We start from the raw sequence: 14024 nt of genomic DNA on the forward strand, positions 1-14024 counted from the left end.
CACTGCAGTGCTGAGAATGATCCACCATCTAAATAATACCTACTCTGTGGTGGTCATGTGGGGGTCCTGACCATTGAAAAAACAGGGTGAAGGCAGGCAAAAAAAAAGTATGTAGAGAAATAGATACAGTCAGTAATTGTAGAACTACAAAGTGCTTCTATATGGTAAGTGGAGCTGATAAAATGGACAGTGAGTGTAGAAACAAGGAGGTGGTTTTAATGTTATGGTGGATCAGTATATATTCAGTAGTATTCCCGTCAGTGTTTCCAGGTGGTGCTGAACCAGAATAAATCAGTTAATAAAATAAATGAATAAATTACAATATGTTATAATCACTCTGGTACACTTAATCATCTCTGCATCCTTTTAGTACTGCCCTCATACAAAATCTTACATCTGCAGCTTGTCGTTGATTTCCTTCTTGACTGCTCTTTAGCCCTCTGTCATCCCTCTTCTCACCTCAACATCAGCTGTCATTTCATTCAAGTCCTGTCTTGTTGTGCTGTTGTCAGCCACTTGAAGTGATCCGAAGGACTCCGGCTCGGAGAATTTAGATGAAAAATTTTGCCCACACTTCAGCTCTACTTACTTTCTAAAGATGTAGAAAAGCTCACTGCAGGGAATATAAGGCATTATATATTTTTAAAGAGCAGCTGAATCCTAAATAATGTGTATTTCTATTGTAATTTAAAATATATATTTGAGGTTTTGTCCTCAATTTGTCCTTTATTACCTATATACAGGTGGTTTAGCTTTTAAGAAAAAAACGCTACAAATAAAACTGGACAGGTGGCTCCTGGAAGCATGAAGTAGGTAAATTGGCTTTATACCAATTTTTTTTGGTAACATCTGTCTCACAAAGACTGGCCAGGGTGACATGATAAATAAGAATTAATAAAATAATAATAACATTAATATTAACATGATATCATGATAGGCGGCACAATGGCTCGATGGGTAGCACTGTCGCCTCACAGCAAGAAGGTCCTGGGTTCGATCCCCAGGCGGGGAGTTCCAGGTCCTTTCTGTGCGGAGTTTGCATGTTCTCCCCGTGCCTGCGTGGATTTCCTCCAGGAGCTCCGGTTTCCTCCTACAGTCCAATGACGTGCAGTCAGGTTAATTGGAGACACTGAATGGGTGTGTGTGTATGTGTGTCTGCCCTGCGATGGACTGACGCCCTAGCCAGGGTGTTACTGTGTGCCTTGTGCCCACTGAAAAGCTGGGATAGGCTCCAGCTCCCAATCCCTCATTGGATAAGCGGTTAAGACAGTGAGTTTTGCTTTTATTATGAATTTTTTGAATTAAAAAATAAAGAAAATGCTGAAATGTAAGACTTTGTACACTCAGTGCTGCAGATGCTGTATCTACTAATCCTTTCCCACTTGCAGTACATGGAGCACATCCAAATTTTGTTACAATGACGTCCTTGTGTTGATGCCACCCCAGGCAGCTACATACAGTGCCTCTGCCAAGAAATGCCTTCATCTATGTCTGAATCTAATATCAACAACAACAGCCATTGCAATGCTCCATAAAGCACAATGAGTGTATTGTGTAGTGACCTTCACAAAGCCATGATCTTATTCCATTAGGTACCAGGCTGTCGCATCTAATATCAGTACCTGATTTCATAGATGCTCTTGACTGAATAGGCCCCAACTGCTCCACAAGACACATTTTAGAACCTTGTGGTGAGTCTTATAAGTAAGGACCGAAAATGCGTCACGGACCGTGAAATGAGCCTTTTAATATGCAATTTTCTGTGAAATTCATAATGTAAGGTTTTTATTTAATGATTTATCTTTTTTCATTCGTGTAGCGCTCAAGTGCCTCACGTTTACTGGTTAATCTGCACTATGAGGTGATCCTAGCAATCCTACGGCAGTTCAGTTAGCAATTGGTTATTCAGAACGTCCAAGATGTCGAAGTCTAAAGCGGCTAAAAACACGACTCGGGTAACTGAGCTTGGAAAACACCCAACCAATTGTTTGTGTGTATGGGGGGGGGGGTCTTCAAACACTGTGCAAGGACCCTTGTTAGGAGACCGAGGCGCCTGTGCAGAAATGGATGAGCCTCATGTGCGAATCCACCAAAGCATGGATGAAAAAGAAGCGGTTGAGGGCTGCACATGCGTTGGAAGGGGCATGAGGCAGGCAAATATACCCTCCTTGAACGCAATCGAGATCCACAGCAGCTGTCAAAACAAAGAGGTCATGGAACAGATAGACAAGCGTGTTATTTGGAGTAGGGGGTATCACACTTCTTGTGGTCACCCAGAAATGAAATAAAGGATGTTCTCCCCACAGGAAGCCTATGCTGTACTCAGTGAACATCAGAAAAGTGAGGTGGCCATGCACTCACCCCACAGGGGCATCAGCAATAAGCCTCCTGTGAAATCCACGACCAAAGTGGAAAGAAGAAAAAATAAGAGTTAAGAGAAATGGTGAACACGCTAGCTACAGAATCCAGCAGTGCATGATAACCCCTGTTCCTGGAAGACACTAGAGAAACTCAGTTTAAACCAGCGGATAATCCATTCCACCAAAAGGACACAGCCCAGAGTGGATCAAGGACATGTCCAGAGTGGATCCATTTGTAAGCCTTTTAAAAAGGTGACATGATGCCACCTCTGGACACTTGTCCATCCAGGGTGATTACATTATGACAAGCAACAATTCCGACATATGATCCAGTGTAAAACCAGGCCTATAAAACCGGTATATACAGAGCTCTCCCAGCTGCAGCAAATTAACTCTAATGAGTCACAGCGACTGTCTGATTAAAGAAAACACCACTGTCAGTCATCTGCACCTTCATGCCCCATGCCGGCCATAATGGCATGCCAGATGGACATGATTCTGTAATCTGCATCTCCTGCTGGACTCTACAGCAGGTCTGACCGTTACAGTTAATCAAGACAGACCTGACACTTGCATTAAACATGCTGTCTCCTCAGTGGGTCTTTATGCCTCAACTTCCTCAGAGCAAAGTCACAGCGTGTCACCAGCGGATCACACACCGAGAGAATAATGATGGCATTAGCATGACAAACCAAACAACATTAAAGCAAACAAAAAAGTCCAGCTGAGCATCTCACCGCTGGTGTAAGGTTAAAATTCAGAGTTTCAGGTCTCAGCCACTGCCCTAATATGCCCCCTGAATTGGGAACAATCAATTTCCATTAGGAGTTAGTATTTAATCAAACGCTAAGGCATGATTATAATTAAATGTTTGATAAAGAATGTTCCAGTAGTGAGTGAATGCCCTTTGTTTAGTAATGATGGTCTACACACAGTAGGATAGCATTTTGATTGTTCCTGGTTTCTACACAGCTGCGCTTAAACAACACCCACAAGTCGCTCAATTTCAACTACTGTACATAAAAACTTCAGGGATCAAACAAAAGAGGGTCAAACTTGGGCAAATCAACTAAAAAGTCATAACATTAAAACCACCTCCTTGTTTCTACACTCACTGTCCATTTTATCAGCTCCACTTTTCATATAGAAGCACTTTGTAGTTCTACAATTACTGACAGTAGTCCATCTGTTTCTCTACATGTTTGTTAGCCCTCTTTCATGCTGTTCTTCAATGGTCAGGACCCCCACAGGACCACTACAGAGTAGGTATTATTTAGGTGGTGGATGATTCTCAGCACTGCAGTGACACTGACATGGTGGTGGTGTGTTAGTGTGTGTTGTGCTGGTATGAGTGGATCAGACACAGCAGCGCTGATGAAGTTTTTAAACACCTTACTATCACTGCTGGACTGAGAATAGTCCACCAACCAAAAATATCCAGCCCACAGCGCCCCATAGGCAGCTTCCTGTGACCACAGATGAAGGTCTAGAAGATGACCAACTCAAACAGCAGCAATACAGTAGATGAGCGATCGTCTCTGACTTTACATCTACAAGGTGGACCAACTAGGTAGAAGTGTCTAATTGAGTGGACAGTGAGTGGACACGGTATTTAAAAACTCCAGCAGCACTGCTGTGTCTGATCCACTCATACCAGCACAACACACACTAACACACCACCACCATGTCAGTGTCACTGCAGTGCTGAGAATGATCCACCACCCAAATAATACCTACTCTGTGGTGGTCCTGACCATTAAAGAAAGCAGGTTAAAAAAGTATGTAGAGAAACAGATGGACTACAGTCAGTAATTGTAGAACTACAAAGTGCTTCTATATGGTAAGTGGAGCTGATAAAATGGACAGTGAGTGTAGAAACAAGGAGGTGGTTTTAATGTTATGACTGATCAGTGTATATATCCATATTGTTTCACCATGTAAATACTCATATTTTTTATAATTTTTAATTGAAATTGTTCTCCATTCTTGCTTAATATGAGACTTTAGCTGCAAGATATCTTCACAATGCTTCATATTTTCAGCAGGAATCAGATTTGGACTGCAGTCAAGCTAGTCAAGCACATGCACTCTGTGTCTACGAAGCCCTGTTGTTGTAGCGTGTACAGAATTACGTCTGACGTTGTTAAGCTGAAATAACTTCACTTCAATTTAAATTGCTTAATAATTGCAGAGATCGAACAAAAGAGGGTTAAACTTGGGTAAATCAACTAAAAAGTCATATATGCTACATGGCCAAAAATATGTAGACACTTTTTTGTGTTGTGGTAAATTTAGTCATAAGCAATGTGAATTGTTGCATGGAATCATAGTCAGGCACTAAAGTTTAGTGACTTTCAGACCTACAATATTTGATGGAATCTTTCCAAACAATTCAGTCCATCACATCCCTGCATAAAAATGTCTGTCTGAAACCCACTTATTACTTTCAGAGGTTAATACACACAAGATTTTGTTTACTATGTGCATTTCTGAGTGTCAACACCTTCACTGAACCCTTGAGTAATGGAAATGTCTTTTAGCTGTCGAATCACTGGCAGTTTGACTGATAGGTCTGGTTTAGCAAAATGCCAGAGGAGTACTACAGTTGGTCAGAGATGGGCATAGGTGCAGGTATTTAAGCTTTTAGCTTAAATACATACATGTAGGGCCCTACTAAATTCACAGGAACACGTGTCATTTCACAGACCTCGTTTTTCATAAATCACAGATTTCTCAGATTAGAGAAAAGTGCCACATTTCTCAGAAGTCATTACATTTACATTTACATTCTCGACATTTAGCAGATGCTTTTATCCAAAGCAGTTGAGGGTTAAGGGCCTTGCTCAGGGGCCCAACAGTGCCAGCTTGGCAGTGGTGGGGCTTGAACTGAGAACCTTCTGATTACTAGTCCAGTACCTTAACCACTGAGCTATCATTGTCATTAAATTACACTCATAAATGAAATGATAAAATGTGGAAAGTAAACCTAGAACGTACAGCGACGGTCTCAAATACGACCCCCCCCCCCCCCCCCCCCCCAAACTCAGTTACGCGAGTCATGTTTTTAACTGCTTTACATTTCAACATCTTGGACATTTTGGACAACTGATTGCTAACTGAATTGCTGTAGAATTGCTAGGACCGCTTCACAGTGCAGTTTAACCAGTAAACGTCAGCGCTACATGAATAAAAAATTTTTAATTGCTAAACACAAACCATATAACCTGGGAAAAGGCTCATTGTGATGCAATTTTCAGTCTTAAATTAGGTGAATTATATGGCCAAAAAGCACGTGGACACATGATCATGAGCTCCCAATGTTAAAGGATGGATGGATGAACTGATCCATCCATCCATCCATCCATATAACCCCCCACCTATCCATCCATCCATCCATATATCCACTCATGCATTCATCTATCCAGCCATCCATATATCCATCCATCTATACATATATACGTCCATCCATCCATCCACCCACCCACCTGTTTGTTCCTTCCTCCCTTTCCATCCATTCGTCCTTATTTCCTTGACCATGTGGTCCATTGTGACTGGAAATTTTATATTATATAGTTATTTGCATTAAACTCATAAGTTTCCGCTTTTTTAGAACAACTAGCAGAGGTAGAAGAGACTTTTTGAAACTTTTTGTTTCATAAGTCCAGAGATATGTTGATCTTGGTATGGGCACCCCCGCACACAGTTTTTATATATACAGTTTTGGTATAAATAAGCCGATAGGGCGGACGGTATCCACCCTTCTCTCCTGTAAAGGCCTGTGTGTGTTTGCATTATGAGATGAGTCATAAATTGATTTTTGCTTTTACTATTACTCCAGTTGTCTATGTCAATCTTTAAGGGTTATTTTGAATTCCCACAACACCACCAAGCCCACCAGCTTATTTCTGCCACTGGTAGGAACTGGTCCTTACACACAGCATGTATTAACACAATATTTGGCAGTATAAAGATGGGAAGAAAACACTGCAAGAAATGGGAAGGTTCTTAAAATATTTTGCAGCAAAAATGTGTGTGTGTGTGTGTGTGTGTGTGATGGGTAGCAAAATGAATAAGAAAACAAAGAGGAGTAGGACTTTTAAAACTATTCTGCCACACACAAACATGCACAAGGCTACATACAAATGAGGGTGAATTTTATTTGTTCGAGCGTGTGTGTGTGTGTGTGTGTGTGTGTGTGTGTGTGTGTATAGAGACTAATGGCTCCAGCATCTGACCAACAATATTTACTGGAACACTCGTTAGCACAATTCCTCTGTCGCCACCGTGACTGTCAGGCTCCTGGCCCCGCTGCTCGGAAACCAACTTTTTGCAGCGTGTATCAAGTTTACAGCCTATTTGTCAGGAGCCTCAGCCTCCGTTCAGAGGTCCTTTAATTCATCCCTTTACATTATAGCTCCTTTCTCTACGCTCGGATCCATCAGCCAGAATTTTAACACCATACAGCACAGAGACTCATGAATAACACATAGGACATATGTTTTTCTTCAGTCCCACGGGTTGAAAGTGCCTGCAGTTCTTCAGCAGGTAGATGATAATGTATTATGTTGAATTTTACCTTCTGAATCAGCTGTTGTTCTGGGCTTGCTGTGACGTTCCGCCCGTGCATCGTTTCCACTCATAACTCAGAACGACAGTGACAGAAGGCGACTGTAGGTGGAAACTGATGACTCTGAATGAAGCAGGTTCGAGGTTTTGATACGGTGGCAGGTGGAAAAATGCAACTGTGTCTCTAAACAAATTTTTCACTACGTGAGGAAAACGTATCAGTTACTCGGATGCACCGGTTTGGAAATGGGCCACGGTACATAGATGGGTCGTTCTACCAAATGAGTGCCATTTGCGGGTGGTAACTTGATGAAATTAAACTTCATTAATTTTTTTTATCTTTGTTTAACACTGAATCTAGTAACACTCACACTTAACTACTCAGAATGTGTTTTGGTCAATCTCAGGCAACTCTGTTTGTGTTTATGCATTTTCTACCCCTTTTCTCCCGACTTTTTAGCACATCCAATTACTCAGTTGCATTACACTTCCTCTCTATTGATGCTGATCCCTGCCCTGATTGAAGAGAGTCAAGACTGACACACGCCCCCTCCGACACGTGTGCAGTAGCTGACTGCATCTTTTCAACTGCACAAGGCGAGTACATATGTGGATCAGCTTTGTGTACAGAGAGCCACACCCTGATCAACACATTCTCCCTCGATTCTGTGCAAACGGCATTAATCACCAGCAGAGGTCATAATTTCCTCAGTTATGAGGAGTCCCTATCGTTGTTCATGTAGGAGCCCAGCCCAGCCGGATGGAAAAGCTGAGTTTCGAACCATCAAAATCGAAATGTCAGCTCTGGTGTGCTGGCGTGTTTTACTGCTACGCCACCTGAGCGCCCCCACCTGAGCGCTTCTTCTCTGTACCGCTGCGCCACCTGAGCGCTTCTTCTCTGTACCGCTGCGCCACCTGAGCGCTTCTTCTCTGTACCGCTGAGCCACCTGAGTGCTTCTTCTCTGTAGCGCGTAGAATAATGTAAATCACTAGGTTTTCAGACAGACTCTGTGTCTTACCACATTTTTAACCATGTGATAAAACCACAGCTTTTATTCAGAAATTTTGTTTTTAAAACAGGTTTTGTTGACTCAAACCTTTCCAGCCTGATCATTCCACATTTATAGAAGTGAACAATAATGATTTGAAAGTAATACTTTATAGATTCCTTACAAGTATTATCTTTCCACTTATTAAATCACCATGTCCATTAGATGCCTCTTCAATATAACAGCATCCAGAGCCTTGCCTTAACTCGTCCAGTATGGATTTACAATAATACTTATGACAGTCTCTGTGTAGTCAAGACAAATCCTATTTTAGTATCTCTGACTTACTGAACTCATGTTACTTTATATGCTATTGACAAGATATCGTAAGTACAAACTGGAGTGCTATCAGGATCATCATCCATGCCAGGCCAAACCATTAGCTGTATAATGACTTCATTACCTGCTTCACAACTACATCTCATGTTAAACGAGCCATCGTGTCAATATGAAATAATGGCAGATACTCCAGTGTTTGATTTAGTTTTTACCTGCTGCAACTATTTTACCTCCGGTACTATTACTGCTACTATTGCTGCTAATACCACTGCTGCTGTTCCTCCTTTATGTCACACTACTACTAATACTACTGTGACTACAGTTAACACTGTGACTACTACTGTTTCTGCCTACTTCTCTTTCTTCTATTACTGTTACTACTGCTGCTGCCACTAACTGTTTTACTACTACTGTATTACTTCTACTACTATTACTTCTCTTATTACTTTACTACTACTACTACTACTTCTATTAAAACTTCTCATTTTCTTTCTACTATTACTGCTACTATTACTGGTGCCACTAACTGTGTTACTGTGGCCTCCAACAAAAAAAGTTTGGACACCCCTGGTTTAAATTTTTGAGCTAAATTGTTTTTCACATATTTAATGCATTGATCATAAATGTGTTATAAATGCTTGATGTGGGTTCACTGGGATATGGGTTGAATGTGCAACAGGGTTAAACACTTGAAAGCCACAACTGTAAATAAGTGTGAATGACTCAGCGGGTACTGGTTGCCCATATTATTCCTTTGATTGGCCAGTGCCAGAGCTTAAGCCCCGAGCACAAATGATTAAAAAGCACTGTGTAACACTCATCACTGACAGAGTAAAAAAAGTGATTATTTTTACAGCTCATCTCTATTTTGCTGCCAGAATAACTCACCCGTCTGATCTCAAACCTGGTAATTGCAGTCCTCTCATACCCTGTATTGTTTGCCTAAGAGGCTGAGATGACATTTTCAGTTCTGTTCCCAGTAGCTTAACTGAAATGCGATGATCCATTAAGGTCACTAAGCAGGAAGTGTGAATAACGGTGTAACGGATACACAGTCGAGTCTGAGCTTGATTTAATTACCTCACACAAAATTGGATTTGAGCACATTAAACCAGATATCAGATAAATTTTAATGGAACATCTTATTAATTTATCAGAATAGGTGCATAACTGGCGCCCAATTGAATTAGTCACCATGTATACATAAACAAACAGTGGGGTGGTTCTGTTATTCTTCTTTTTATTAAACGTGTCAAATAAATTGGGACAAAATGTAAAATGCAAATAAAAACAAAGTGATTTTGGTCTTATTTCTATCTTTTCGTGTCTTATTTATCTGGTTTTGTTTACCTTTTTAATGTATGCTTGTCTTAGAATTGATGCCTGAAACACATATTTAAAAAAAAAGTTTGAACAGGGAATTTCATTCATTCATTCTCTGTTTTACCACTGCTCTCTCCTTTTCAGGGTCGCTGTGGGTACGATTCACTGAGCAAAAAGTATAAAACACCACAAACTGGACGCCGGGAAAACGCAGACGCACACATTAACACCTAAGGGCAATTTTAGTAGCTGGAACTGGAACACCTGGAGGAAACCCACACAGACATGAGAAGAACATGCAAACTCTACACAGACCACTCCACCTAGGAATCGAACCCAGGACCTTGTGAGGTGACAGTGCTACCCACCGAGCCACTGTGCCACCAACAGGGGAAATTTTAGAAGGGAAACAAGCCTGGGTAAAAAGTAGGTTTTAGAATACCATGCCTCAAACTATTATGAGTAATGCAAAAATCAGATGTTTCATTTAGCAGAAAACAGTAATAATCCAACATTTTAAGAACAATATTCCTTGACAGAAGATTGTAGAAGGTTTAGGCATTTTACCCTCAGGACTGTGTGGGCCAGTCAAGTTCTCCCACACCAAACTCACCCTTTATGCCTTTATGGACCTTGCTTTGTGCACTGAGGCCAAAGGATGCCTTCATCCAGCAATGTCTACCGCCAGTTGTTAAGTGCAGAGAGGGATTTATAATAGCAGCCATCATTTGGTCCAAGGATTATCAACAAATATCAGCTGATGTTACAGGATCAGTTGCACTCCATGCTGATAATGATCTTCACATCACAATTAATTGACAGTGTTTTCATGCAGGGCGGCACGGTGGCTTAGTGGGTAGCACTGTTGCCTCACAGCAAGAACGTCCTGGGTTCGATCCCCAGGCAGGGCGGTCCGGGTCCTTTCTGTGCGGAGTTTGCATGGGGTTCCTCCGGGAGCTCCGGTTTCCTCCCACAGTCCAAAAACATGCAGTCAGGTTAATTGAAGACACTGAATTGCCCTATGTGTGTGTGTGTCTGCCCAGGGTATTACTGTGTGCCTTGTACCCATTGAAAAGCTGGAATAGGCTCCAACAACCCCTCCCCGCTACCCTAATTGGATAAGCAGATAAGAAAATGAATGAATGTTTTCATGCAAACCAGAACCAGTTAACACCCCCTTATGGCTTTCCTAACTACCAGATGTAAACATTTATGTAAAGTTGTAGATCTTTAGCCCCCTCTCAACTAACAGACTTTAAATAATTTTGATCAATAGTGTAAGGATGCCCGACCAACAGCTTGAGCAGTCCGTGCCCATTCAGCACAGCTAGCAAACAATGCTTCAGTTTATCTTAAAAATGTTCAATAGGGTTAAAGTCAACTGGAGTTCCTACACTCCCAACTCATAACACACTGTTTTATGGACCTCTCTTTGGGTAGAATAGCCTAGTCACGTTGGAGGAAAAAGGTTCTTCCCCACACAGCTGCACAAATATGGAACATAAAATGTATACACTCTATCCATAGTTCTGTATATGTATACAAAAAACCTCTTCACGTTTGCAGTTGGTGTTTACTAAATGAATTTGACAGGGTGATGAGCAGTCATGGTTCCCTGCCAGTAGAAGTAGAAGTGCTTTGACGGGAGTGTGTTTTGTGTATATGTGCTCAGTGTTCCCACCAGCCATAACTGCTGATCAGTGCGGCTGTGTGGTTTAAGTGCTGACTCCTCATCCTTTAATGCAGAGCAGAATTACCACACACACACACACACACACGAAAATAAATAAATAAATAAAAAAGGCCTGGTGTAGTTCACAGCACACAATTTCCATTATCTTTGAATATATGGTTCCAAGGACATTTACACAAGACTGCGTCCCTTTACTTTAGACATCGTGCCATTTTCAAAAGTGACTACAAAGCTCAAGCTGAATAGCTGTCTGTTGTGTTAAATATACTTGAACTTTAAAGGCCTATTGAAAGATACCTGGTGTCCTTTTAAAATGAGTTCTTAAGCATCAGATTGGTAGTGGGTAACTGTAAATCTGTACCATAAAGAAAGATTTCAGATATTTTTGATGTGATATGGAAAAGTCAAGAACAGCAACAGCCATAAAGCTTTAGGCTATGCAGGCTTGCAAAATCAGATGACCATACATCTGTAGGAGCTACACTGATCAGCCATAACATTAAAACCACCTCCTTGTTTCTACACTCACTGTGCATTTTATCAGCTCCACTTACCATATAAGAGCACTTTGTAGTTATACAATTACTGACTGTAGTCCATCAGTTTCTCTACATGTTTGTTAGCCCCCTTTCATGCTGTTCTTCAATGGTCAAGACCCCCACAGGACCACTACAGAGCAGGTATTATTTAGGTGGTGGATCATTCTCATCACTGCAGTGACACTGACATGGTGGTGGTGTGTTAGTGTGTGTTGTGCTGGTATGTGTGGCTAACACACAGCAGCGCTGCTAGAGTTTTTAAACACCTCACTGTCCCTGCTGGACTGAAAATAGTCCACCGACCAAAAACATCCTGACAACAGCGTCCCATGGGCAGCGTCCTGTGACCACTGATGAAGGTCTAGAAGATGACCAACTCAAACAGCAGCAATAGATGAGCGATCGTCTCTGACTTTACATCTACAAAGTGGACCAACTAGGTCGGAGTGTCTAATAGAGTGGACACGGTATTTAAAAACTCCAGCAGCGCTGCTGTGTCTGCTCCACTCATACCAGCACAACACACACTAACACACTACCACCATGTCAGTGTCACTGCAATGCTAAGAATGATCCCCCACCTAAATAATATCTGCTCTGTAGTGGTCCTGTGAGAGTCCTGACCATTGAAGAACAGGGTAAAAGGGGGCTAACAAAGCATGCAGAGAAACATATGGACTACAATCAGTAATTGTATAACTACAAAGTGCTCCTATATGGTAAGTGAAGCTGATAAAATGGACAGTAAGTGTAGAAACAAGGAGGCAGTTTTAATGTTAATGGCTGATCGGTATATATATATATATATATATATATATATATATACCTCTCCAATAGAACTGGTAGCAGCCAACAAGGAAGATGTCCTCCAGTGTGGGCAGGGACTGACCAATAATTTTTTGGGCACTGTGTATGGCCCTCTGGAGGGCTTTTCTGTCTGCTACTGTGCAGTTGGATTTAATACCATGGAAAAAGATTAGAAGTATACAGTGGTCATTCAAGAATTCCATTTTAGCCAACAAGGAGTCACTCATAGTTTACGTTCAGGCAACAAATACGTACACTTAAACTGTCTTAGTCTAAAGTTTCTAAACTAAAGTGTGTAAAGTTTTAGTCTCTAAATGACTAACTGGTCAACCTGCCATAGAGATCTACAGGGGGCGTGAGTTACAGAATCTCACCCATCTGCCATGCCATTTGGGCTGGCAGGGCGCACGGAGGTGCAGATGATTCATTCTACTGGTTCCTTCATTTGACAATCTCTTCGCCTCATTGAGTGTTCATTCGCTCCAAAGAGGTGCCTATATTTAATCATCGTTTCCTCCCATTCCTCGTCTGTTGGCAACCTGTTTGCGCTGAATCTGGGCCAGTTTTTTGCCAATGCAGGTGGCGGCACTCCTAATCTTTTTCCATTTGGCACTTTTCATAAAAGGGCATGACATTTGGATCTACGCTGGACTGTGCCAGTAGGTGGAGTGGCTGTCTCGCTTGTTTTATAGCCGTCCTTGGTCGAACTTGGCTACTGCAGGCTACTTTGGTTAGATTCAACTATTTTGGCCGCTCATTTACCTTTTTTAATAACCTAGGGTAGATGGGATGCATTTATTTGTCATATTTACCTACACCGATCAGCCATAACATTAAAACCACCTCCTTGTTTCTACACTCACTGTCCATTTTATCACACTTTGTAGTTCTACAATTACTGACTGTAGTCCATCTGTTTCTCTGCATGCTTTGTTAGCCCCCTTCAATGGTCAGGACCCCCACAGGACCACCACAGAGCAGGTATTATTTGGGTGGTGGATCATTCTCAGCACTGCAGTGACAATGACATGGTGGTGGTGTGTTAGTGTGTGTTGTGCTGGTCTGCAGCTGCTGTAAAGCAGATCCGGGATTCAAAGCCACAGCCTTCCAGTTGGAAACCCACAGCTTTACCCACTAGACCACCAATGTCCTTAGATGAACTACAGAATTAATTATTTTCTGTTAACCCACAAAGCAGTCCTGCGTCTTAACAAATTAGAAAAGTAAAACACCCTTGAAGTGCATCAATACCTCCAGAGAAGGTTGCATACACACCTTATTACGACTTTAAGCTTTGAAGTAAGGCATTGTGTCCCAGCCTCTTTAGTCAGAGCTTTGCAACCTAACTATGAGACTGTCTGACACGTTAACAATGGAGCGTAATTGAAAGCAATGTCACCTCATGTTC

This window comes from Trichomycterus rosablanca, chromosome 17 (assembly GCF_030014385.1).
Source record: "Trichomycterus rosablanca isolate fTriRos1 chromosome 17, fTriRos1.hap1, whole genome shotgun sequence".
Classification (NCBI taxonomy): domain Eukaryota; kingdom Metazoa; phylum Chordata; class Actinopteri; order Siluriformes; family Trichomycteridae; genus Trichomycterus; species Trichomycterus rosablanca.